The 10,253-nt window shown below is 48.9% G+C and overlaps 1 protein-coding gene across 1 annotated transcript in view; it reads left to right on the top strand.

Annotated features, from left to right (window-relative positions):
- Nucleotides 1-2,560: 2,560 nt before the first annotated feature.
- Nucleotides 2,561-10,253, top strand: part of RNF152 (ring finger protein 152) — a 65,323-nt gene continuing 57,630 nt past the window's right edge. The window contains exon 1 of the mRNA XM_081263660.1: nt 2,561-2,838. The gene's annotated coding sequence lies outside the window, so the exon portion shown is untranslated. The remainder of the gene's footprint in view (nt 2,839-10,253) is intronic.

Here is a 10,253-nt window from a genome sequence, read left to right as displayed (position 1 = left end):
TTCGCTCTCTCTCTCTCCTGCTAGCCCAGAGTAATCCTCGCTGCCCTGCTGAGCGGCTGGAGGCAGGGAAACAGGGAGACCGAGCCGTCTCGGACCTAGCATTAAAATAAGGTACTGTCTGTGTGTTTTATTTTGATCTCTTCTAACTAACTGAATGCCAGAACCTCATTAATGAAACCACTGCGCAGGCCGCGTGGTAGAGTGGGTTGTCTGCTTCTTCTTTAGAACATGCATTCTGTGAGTGCAGGGATTTGGGTGTTTGCTTCTCTGTCTTAGCCCTCCCGATGCATGGTCAATACTCAATGAATATCTGTTGTATGAATTCATGCATAAATGACTTGTGATCCTCCTGCCTAATCCTCTTGACTGGAGCCCCCTCCTCATAACCCTGGTTTTCCCAGACCTGGGGCGGTACCTTGATTCTCTCCTCCACATGTGCGTAGTACCTGAGTCTTGAGGGTGATGGCAGATTCTCCAGCCACACTGCTTGCCAAGCCTGCAGCCCCGAACGCTGCCTGGTTCTAGCTGCCTAGTTCCTGGAACTTTCTCACAGAGGAATCTGTTGTGACATGTTCTTGCCTGTTCCTTCCCTGGCTCAAGCTGTTGCTGCCTGCCCAGTGCTGGCCTCTAAGGAGTCTTAAGAACCGGCCCATCCCAGTTTGCCCCAGTTAATTAACCTTCTCTGTGTGACAACTTTACAAGACTGGACAGAAGGCAGAACACCCATGATGCTCTGTGAATTAAAATACTAGTCAGTAGAAATGCATAAGGGTGGAGGCCTTTATGCCACACAAAATGAATTCTTAACATCCCCTCCCCCAAAGAATTGTCTTTTCATTTGTGGCAGAAAAAAAAAAGTGTTGAAACATTTGGGAATGATTACTGAACCCTGAAATTAGTTTCTTAAAAGTAATCTTGAAAGTCACTTTTATTTTCCTGGTAAAATATTGGGGTGTTATAATTCACCCTCCTTATCCTGAGTTCCAGGCCAGCAATTGAGCTGTCAATACCCTCATTAACTTCTCATTAAAAATAAAATTTTTTTTCTGCCCTAAAGTTGAAGCTTAAAATAAATCTCTGAAAACTTACCTTAGGCTTCTAAGATGTGCATACAGCTTTCACACCTCTGTGGTATACAGGAGAGGTGATAACTTGGGGGAACAAAGGCATAGGGATCAGTCAGGGGACCATATAGGAGGCAGTGCTTTAACTGGGATCTCAGACTGATACATTTCAAGTTGTGTCTCTCTCCAGGTGACCAGTTTTCTGTATGTGCTTACTAACAGTATTTGGAAACACCATCAACAGGTTGTATTTGTGGTACAAGACAAGAAAGGCTGCTGAGAACATTATAAGTTTTGGTAGATCACACATAGCCCCCAAGAGTTCACAGGGTTTTATTATCAGGGCAAAAGAGATCTGGTGAGAGACTTAAGGGAGGGAACATGGGACTTAGGACTTCAAGACAGTTCCAGTTCAGGCAGCTGGAGGAGAGGCTGCCTGCTCTGCTCTACAGCACAGGGGAGGGATCATTCAACCCAACCCTGGAGCTGGAGGCCCAGCAAGGTTGGCAGGCTAAACTTTGACAAGAGTCAAGAGTTTTAGATTTTCATTCTGCAAGGAAATCCTTTAAAAGGGCACCCAAAGGGGCATGAAAACCATCATTTACCGGAGACCTTCCTCCTCCATTCCCCTGTTTTAGTTAGCTGAGGAAGCAGGAGACCTTGTCTAGATTTTCTTGGGGGTACAAGGCGTTCTACACTTGTCCCTCAGGCTTTTGCTTGTTGTGTCTTTGTAGTACAGGGCCTTGAGCATGCTAGACAAGCACTCCACCACTGAGCTATACTCCCAACCCAGAAGTTAGATTTTTAAGATGGGGAATAGAGTGGGCCCGGAGTTGGGTTTTAAGGTCAAGAACGGGGTGGGATGGGGGTGCTCCCAGGCCCTAGTGGTTCCTGCTTGCACAACCCCCTAAGACCTGCACCTTCTTGCTTCCCTATTCTCTGTACCCCAGCTACCCGCGGGGTCCAGACGTGAGGTGACCAATCGGATGCATCCTCCCCTCCTCGAAAGCAGGTTCGGCCCTGACAAGACTACGTGAACTTTTAGGGGTAGTCAAAAACTAGCTGCGGTGACACGGATCCTGGGCGGTTTCTGCAAACGCGACGATCTCAGCTGCTTCCTCCCACGGTCGGTGGGGAGCCCCAGCCTGGGCCCTCCCGGCGGCCGCGGCCCCCACTTTGACCCGCCCTCGCTGCCCACCGCTCTAGGCCTCCTTTCACACCTGATTCAGGCTCCCGAGCGGGGAAAATGCAACGTCCAGGTGCTGATCGGGGGGGGGGGGCACTTGGGGACCAGGTGCGGAGGGCACGTGAGGGAGCGGGCACCTCTCATCCCGGGGGAGGTTCGGAGAAACCAGACCGACAGACTGAGGCCCCGGACAGGCGGATGGGTGGGGTGGGGGAGGAGGTGGAGCCGCCGGGGAGGGGCGGTGCCGCGGGAGCCGAGCCCAGCCTCCCGCCCCCACCCCCTTCGGTGTCTCAGTGTCGGCGGTGACACAAAAAGCTCCCGCTCGCTGCCGAGCGCCTGGCGGCGGTGTCCGACCGGGGACGCGGAGGGCGGCCGGGCAGGTGGGGCGCCGCCCGAAGGGCCGGGCGGAGGGCTGGGCTGCAGGCGCCGCCGCCGCGCTGCCCGCGCCGCCCCGCAGCCCGCGGCGGGAGGAGCGGGCGGCTGCCGGCCCGCGGCGCGCGTCTGGCTGAGCGGGGCGGGCGCGCCAGGACCACCCAGCGATGCTGCCGCCGCCTGTGTAGCGAGCGCCCGAGCGCGCTGCGGAGAAAGGTCAGTGAGTTTCGGTTTGTTTCTGTGCCCAGGACACCTCCCGGCCCGGGCGCGGAGGGAAAGGGGCGCGAAGGGATGTCTGCGACCCCACGGCGGCTGCGGGGAGGCGCGAAAGGGCAGCTGCCGCCTGGTGTGTTGGGGGTGGGTACCCTTTGGACAGTGAATGGGGTGGCGGGCCCGCTGGAGCCCTGGGGAAGGGAGCGCGGGGTCCGGCGGGCAGCGGGGGCGGTGGTCCCGGGAGTTGCGTTTCTCCCCAGCGCTGGCGGAGTTGGGCGCGCGGCTGGGGCGGGAGAGCGGCGCTGGCGGCGGCTCCGCGGAGTCCTCGGATGCCCCCTGGAGCTCCGGTCCCAGGGAGCTCGCCTCGTGCTTGCGCCGCGCGCCCTCGCTGAGCCCCCAGCCCGCACACGCCCCCGCTGGTCCCCTCCCAGTCCCCTAGCCGTGCGCTTTCCCCACCCCTGGAAGTTGCCCGGGGGCCCCTCCTGGGAAAAAAGGGTGCAGCGGCGGGCCAGACGTTGGGGGTCTTTTGTGCGGACTACAGACGCCTGGGGAGCTTGCTCCTGGAAGGACAGCGGCAGGACAAAGCAGGATGGACTCGAGGGGTGCTGCTGGAACAGCGGCGGTCCCCGATCCCGCTTATGGTGGGGGTATAGAGGGGGGAGCGCTGCACGGGTTTGGAAGGAGTAGAGAAATCAGCAAAACAGAGTGACAGTGACTTGATGAGGTGGCGGACAGGGGCCAACCAAAGAAGGATGCTTGCGAATGCAGCGCTGGTGTGTCTGGGCGGGTGACCAGGCGTCCCGCATTCCCATATGACCGGGTGTACCTAGTGTATGTTGCTCTTTGCCCCTAGATGGTATTCTCCACCTCTCGGATTCCTCTTTCTGAGGGATTACTGTCGCTAGTATAGGCTGTACCACAGGAGAACTTGGGGGCGGGGGAGACTGCGGAGGAGGGGATGGTTATTTATCCTAGAGAGACAATTAGGATCTGTTACACCCCCTCCTCTCCCCGCCAGTCCTCCACTCCTCCGCCGCTTTCTCCCAGGACACCCAGTCCGAGACAAGGCTGGCTGGGGAGGGTGCCTGGATTTCTTTCTGTGCTGCGCGTATCTAACCCTTACTGCATGTATTTCACTGCAGGCTGAACAAAGCTCAGTCTCAATTGTGCTTTCTGCTTGTCAGCCTCTTGCCTCCCAAATGCGTACCATTTTCACTTGATGTCATCACGCAGAAGGGGGTGAAAGGGACTCGGTGACAGATTCAGGTAACCCCCAGTAATTTGGGTAGCCGCCTGGGTGTCTCTGGGTCATTTGGGCCCACGGTGCTGACACAGGGCTGCTTGGTGGTTTCTGCATCAGAATCGTTCTCCTCAGTGTGAAGGCATGGGGGCTGCAGAAACCTTTGCTTCAGAGGAATAAATTGGAAATGACTTCCTACCTTCCTTTTGAAAAAGTCATTGGGGGAAAGGATGCTTTGGGGGTTGTATATTCCACCTGGTTGATGGGAATTTTGATACTGTCAGTACATAGGCAGTGGTATCTGCATGTGGGGGTTGGATAGAAGATAGTGTTCTTATCTATGGTAATTTATTTTTACTTCAGTTTATAGGTGGGTATCTTTGATTGGAAAGGTGTCATGGTAAGGCTGATATTGTTAAGACCGATTGTGCATTTGACCACTGCTCAATTAGGGCATTGACCAAATGCAGTGACCTTCTTATGAAATAATGCCTTTTCCCCATCCCTTCATTGTAAGAGTATTTGCAAAATCAAGACAGCCAGTTGGCAGTAAGTTGCTGGGAGGTGTAGTGAGGGTTGTTGGGGGACCAGAAAGAACAGAAAAAAAATGGAGCTTTAGTGAAGTTTCCATTTATACAGCCATGAACCATTAGACTCTCATTCTGCATTTTATCTTTAGGTTTTTGGTTCTTTTCCAAAAACTGGCCTGTTCCTGTTTTTCTTTCCAAGGATAGTTCTGTTTTGGTGTCAACCTAACCAGGTTTGGGGTTATCTTGATAAAGTGCAATGAAATGTAACCTTCAGACTTATCGGGCACCTTGGCATTGGCATTCTCTCTTAGAGGGCAGAGCTCTGCGCATCCCACACAAGTAGCAGGGAATAAGAATGGTCATGGAAATGCATCCAGGGTTTTCTCATAGACAGATTGCTGAGGGCCAAAGGCTACTGGAGTGCCTTTGTGCAGTGTAGCAGCAGCAGAACAGCAAATTCCCTTTACCCGCCCTCCCCCAATCCCTTGAAAAATAAAGTTTAACACTTGACAGATTTATCATTCACCTCTAAGGTAGTTTGGTTTTGAAAGGTGACTTTATAAACAGAGTGACACTAGCATTTATCCTCCCCTTCAAAGCACTCGAGAATCACTAGGAGAAGCAGATGAGTTACCCAGTCCCAGCTGAAACAAAGGCCAATGCTTTGGAAAGATGAGATTAGTAATATGGTGCTAGGATAGAGGTAATTTGACAAGTGATTTTTTTATGTCAGCAGTAATGCACGGTGTGTACTGTGTTGCTGCAAGAATAAAACCCACATGATGGGATAACAGGGAATGTAATAATGCAGTAGAAACAAGGGTGTGGTTTCTTTTTAAATAGAAAAAATAAATACCTCATACACAAAATTCCACATGGGAAAACAGCTGCCTGCACATGTAAATGCTTGTCTAAGAACAAAGATAGACACGGTGCAATGTTAGGTTTCATTGTAGTTTTATTTTATTTATTTATTTATTTTTCATTGTAGTTTTAAATGATGCACAGTGATAAATCATAATAAAGTGTTGTATTGATGCTTATTTAATTTATTTATTTATTTATTTTAAGAAGGAGACTCCCCACTCCCAGATGTCTGCCATAGTATGTTTAGGTTTAGGTTGGAGGAGCACAGGAAATATTGGCTAAACCTTTGGCTCCTGTGCCTTTCTGTAATATGAATCTACTCATTCACCAGGTGTTTATTTGGCATCTGATAGATAATGGGCTCTGTGAGAGGTGCCAAAGGATGGGGGTGAGGGGCAGAGGTACGAAAATGAGTCACCTTCAGGGAGCTTGTAGGAAGATGGAGAAATGGAACTGGATAGTGATTAGGTTCTGGGGAAGCTAGAGGGGTGAATAGAGTGGAATTGGACTTCTGAGAAGGAGACTGTGCTCCACTGGCCTCTACGTCATTCCATCTCATTGGGGAACTCTTCTCCCTAGATGGCTGAGACTGTAGTCAGAAGTGTCCTTTTATTCATGGTCTTTAAACTTTTCAGCTGAATCCCACAGGAATGGCTAGGCTCCACCATGGTTGGGAGGCCATTGTGTTTTCTTTTTCCCTCAGAGGGGTCTGAACCTGTCTGGGGACCCTCCCCACTTTGAGGTGTGATACCATCTCTGCTGTACTTAAATTTTGAAACATATTCTGCTTTTCTGTATTATCAGATTTTTAGAAAACAGATTGGGGGTTCCTATTATTATTATTATTATTAGTTTTTGAACAGTGATGTGTGAGTAGGAGAGGTCAGTTAAGCTGCAGTAACACCTCCATATCTCAGCACTAAACACAGTTTCTGTCTTTCCCATTCTGTTTCCAGTGTGGTTGGCAGGTAGGTCCTGCTCACTGTAGTCACTCAAGGACCAAACTGCTGAAGGCTAAGGGGGCTTGGGCTTGGGCAGTCACTGCAGCCCTGGGAAGGAGATGCAGCAGGGTGTCACTCTGGCAGTTATGTGATCCCACCCAGAAGTGAGTGGCACTGCTCCAGCCCAACATGTGTCATAAGACCACACTGAACCACGGTTCAATATTTCTTGCTTGGAAAAGAGGAGAATAGGATACAGTGAGCAGTGCTAGTGACTTTCATAGTGATCTGGTCCCAAAGAGGTTCTAAAATGTATTCCACAGGGCCCAGCTTAGTGCTTGGAGGCATTGGGTGTTCTACAAGCAATACGTTCACATGGTATATATTAACATGATTGTTAGTAATCTCCTCTCTTTTTGCCTTTGAAGTAGTAGGCCACTAGGTATTTCCAAGGCAGATGCTGGTAGGTTGTATGCCTAGTGTTATATAATAGAGAAGTGTCGTGTACAGACTTTCTCTCCCTTACCATCTGCTTCTCATCTAAGACTTCCTGACTTTCTTTGGAACAGCCCAAGGTAGGAAAAAAGGGTCAAGCCTGGAGTCTCCCAGGAGGTGGCCTCCACGGCAAGGACAACAGATGAGACTAGAGGTGGGCTGGGTTGGGTTTAGGGTAACCGTGGGTCATCTTGTTAGTTTGATATTTAGAAGATAATTTGAACAAGAGGCTTTTTCTAGTTATAGGACCAATAGAACACCTAGAGAGTTCTGGGTCATTTATGGATTTGTCCGACACCACGTTGGCTATGAGGGTGGTAAGTTTTAAAGACTTCCTTCCTGCACTCCCCTAGAAAGAGTCAGGCGCTGTGGAAGTAGGCATTGCCAGGAGGAGTGGGTCAGGCATCTGGCAGCTCGTAGAGAGAATGCTTTGGGAGAGCTGGTCACTTAAATATCTTTGTTCACACTGAATGAGTGCATGCATAGGTTAGAGTATTTAAGATTTCTTAAGTTCTTTAAACAGATGCCTGGAACTGAACAGGATAATATTGCTTCTGGCTCAGTAATCACCTTAGTGAAGTCATTTTTATAGGTAACTCTCTAACTAGAAGCAACACGGTAAACTGACCAAGTTGGCCTCTGAGTCCCAGTGACTGAGGGGACAGCAGTATTAATTGAAGGATGCAGAGGCCACCCTCTGGTCCAGCTTCGTTTGCGTGATAAGATATTGCACTCAAGGGGCTTCTGAGTTGGGAGATGAACAGCTGGGAGAAATAGGCAAGACCGCCCAAGAACCACTGCAGAGTGCTGGGGCTGGACCCAGGGTGAGCACAGACTACGGCAGGAGGAAAAGGAGGCCCCAGGGACTGCTCTTGAAGTATATTTGGGAAGCTCCAAAATTCACTTCTATATTTTGTGTGGCCTCTGAGTCTCTACCTCCTGAATGTCAAGCTGAAGCTGTCTGTTCAGGTAGAGGGCACTTGTGGCATTGAACATGGTCCCTGGTGCTGCCTGCCGTAACATTGCAGCAACTGAAAAAGAGGAAGGATTGGTTTTTCTGCTCCTTCCCCCTGTGGCTTTGCCAGTTACACCCTGTGTATCCCAGCAGTCTGCCTCCTTAATGGAAATCACAGTTTGGATAAAATAAGTCCTTGTTATATGTTCAGAGTTTCTCTGTTTCTGGTTGACTCACTGTCATTGCAGGATCTAAAGAGAGGCCTCAGAGGGTGTGCTGGCCTGCCATCTCTCTTGGATGAGTCTCAAGGCCATAGTTTTTGGACCTAGACTTGTGTGGATGTTGAAGCCCCCAGCAGTGTCTTTTTTTCTGGAGTGGTGGGGTCTGTTTGTGACCCACTGAGAATGGAAGGGACGAATTGGAAAAGAGAGCTTACTTACCACTGATGTGTTGCTTCCTGCAAAAATAAAACTCTGTGCAAATATTCTGGGTGATAAAACCTACTGTAACATCACACAGGTTTCCTGGGGATCAGACCTTTGTGCAGAGAAGGAGTCAGTCCAATGAAGATGGGCCACTGGTGGGAGCAAAGGAGTCACAAAGTAGAATCTCCAGGTGCTGTTTTCTGTGATTCTGTTTCTCCTCCTCCTTCCCACCTCATTCTCACCTACCAGGGAAATATAACTTTGCTGGCCCAGTTTCCATGTCAGATAATGATACTGACCTGACTTTTCACCCAGGTTCAACAAGAATTGATGAGATTTTCCTAAGAGCTTTTATAGACCTCTTAAAAAGGGGAGCTTTGTTGTTAATGTCGCTGTTTTTCTTGTTAACAGATTCACTGTCCATCCTTTATCGGTTTCCACGTCCCCTTGATTTCCATCTCCACTGCCACATCCTAGCTAAGAACCTTACTTCTTCCTGGGCCATTACCGTGGGCATCCACACCCCCAACTTTCCCACCCCCATTGCCACTCTTAGACCAGGTCATTCCCTCCCTGGATAACCTTTGGTACCTCCAGGATTTGCTTAAACTTCTTTCCAATCTTGACTTTTTCTCTGCCTGACTTTAAAACTCCACATTAGTTGGGATGGTTAATCCACTGTTAGCCCCAAATGCTTTGCATAACCCTTGTCTTAGTTCTAGCGCCTTCTGTGACCTAAAATGTCATCTTTCCTCTTCTTCTTCCATCCTGTTGTTAAAGACTCAATCCAGCTTTTAACTCTTCTCAAACAATTAATTAACTTGAATGCTTAGCTCTTAGCAATCCTTTATTACTCTCTGACAAAATTGCTTCCATTTAATTTCACTCAACATTCGTTCAGTTCATTCATTTATACTCATTCATTCATTCTACAAAGAACACTTGTCATAAAATAGATTGTCTTATAAAATTCCCTAAGGTTGTAGTGTCTTTCTGTTTAATTGCAAAGAAAAGAAACTAATTCAAGCTAGTTCACATAAGGGGAGGTGTCTTGAAAAGACATCCTGGGACACCTTTGTCATCAAGTCACACACTCCAGGAGTCTCAGTGCCTGGGAGCCTTTCAGCCATTGCTCCTCTGGTACCTTCCTTGCTGGGGGAGAGGGTGAGGGGTACAGCAGTCCTTCAGGCAGGAACACACATTGCAATCGAGACCTGAAGGATCTCAGTTCCCTCCTGAGCTCCTTCAAGATGACAACTGGATGAAGTTTGACTCTGTTTTGTATTTGCTACCATGTTTATGCACAGGAGGGGCTCAATAAATAATCATTGATGAGTCTTTGACAGCACAGAAAATGATTTTGACCTACTGTGACAAAGGGATGATAGACACTTTAGGCCTGCCTGCTTCCTTCCTTCCTTCCTTCCTTCCTTCCTTCCTTCCTTCCTTCCTTCCTTCCTTCCTTTCTTTGTAGGATCAGTCCTGGGTTCATTTCCCAGGACTCTTTTATTTTTATTTTGAGAAAGGGTTTCCCTAAGTTTCCCAGGCTGGCCTTGAACTTGCAGTCCTCCTGCTTAGCCTCCTTAGTAGCTAGGATTACAGATGTGCATCACTGGGCCTGGCTGGTCTAAAGTCTTAAGGAAAGTTAAGAAGAGGGAAACTTACTTTTTAAGAGCTTCCTCTGCTCACATTAACAATGATTAAATCTTCAATCAAATTTGAGTTTCCAGGCTTCAGCGTACACACAATGGTTGGAAGAAGAAGGTTCTCATTGAAGGTCATTCTAACAAATGAGTTGTTGCTGATAGTCTGTTTTTCAGCTTCTGTTGAAAAAAGAAAGAAAGAAAAGAAAGAAAAAGAAAAATCCTCAATCCTCCAATCTTCCTTGGTTACATTTTGCTGATTAGAATTTGCATCCCCACCAGGTCACCCCACAGTCTAACAGAGCAGACTGCTATGGTGACA

This window comes from Spermophilus citellus (genome assembly GCF_964194105.1).
Source record: "Spermophilus citellus genome assembly, chromosome: 12".
In the NCBI taxonomy this organism is placed as follows: Eukaryota; Metazoa; Chordata; class Mammalia; order Rodentia; family Sciuridae; genus Spermophilus; species Spermophilus citellus.
The sequence above is the reverse complement of the archived record's forward strand: the minus strand, read 5'-3'. Positions and strand labels throughout refer to the sequence as shown.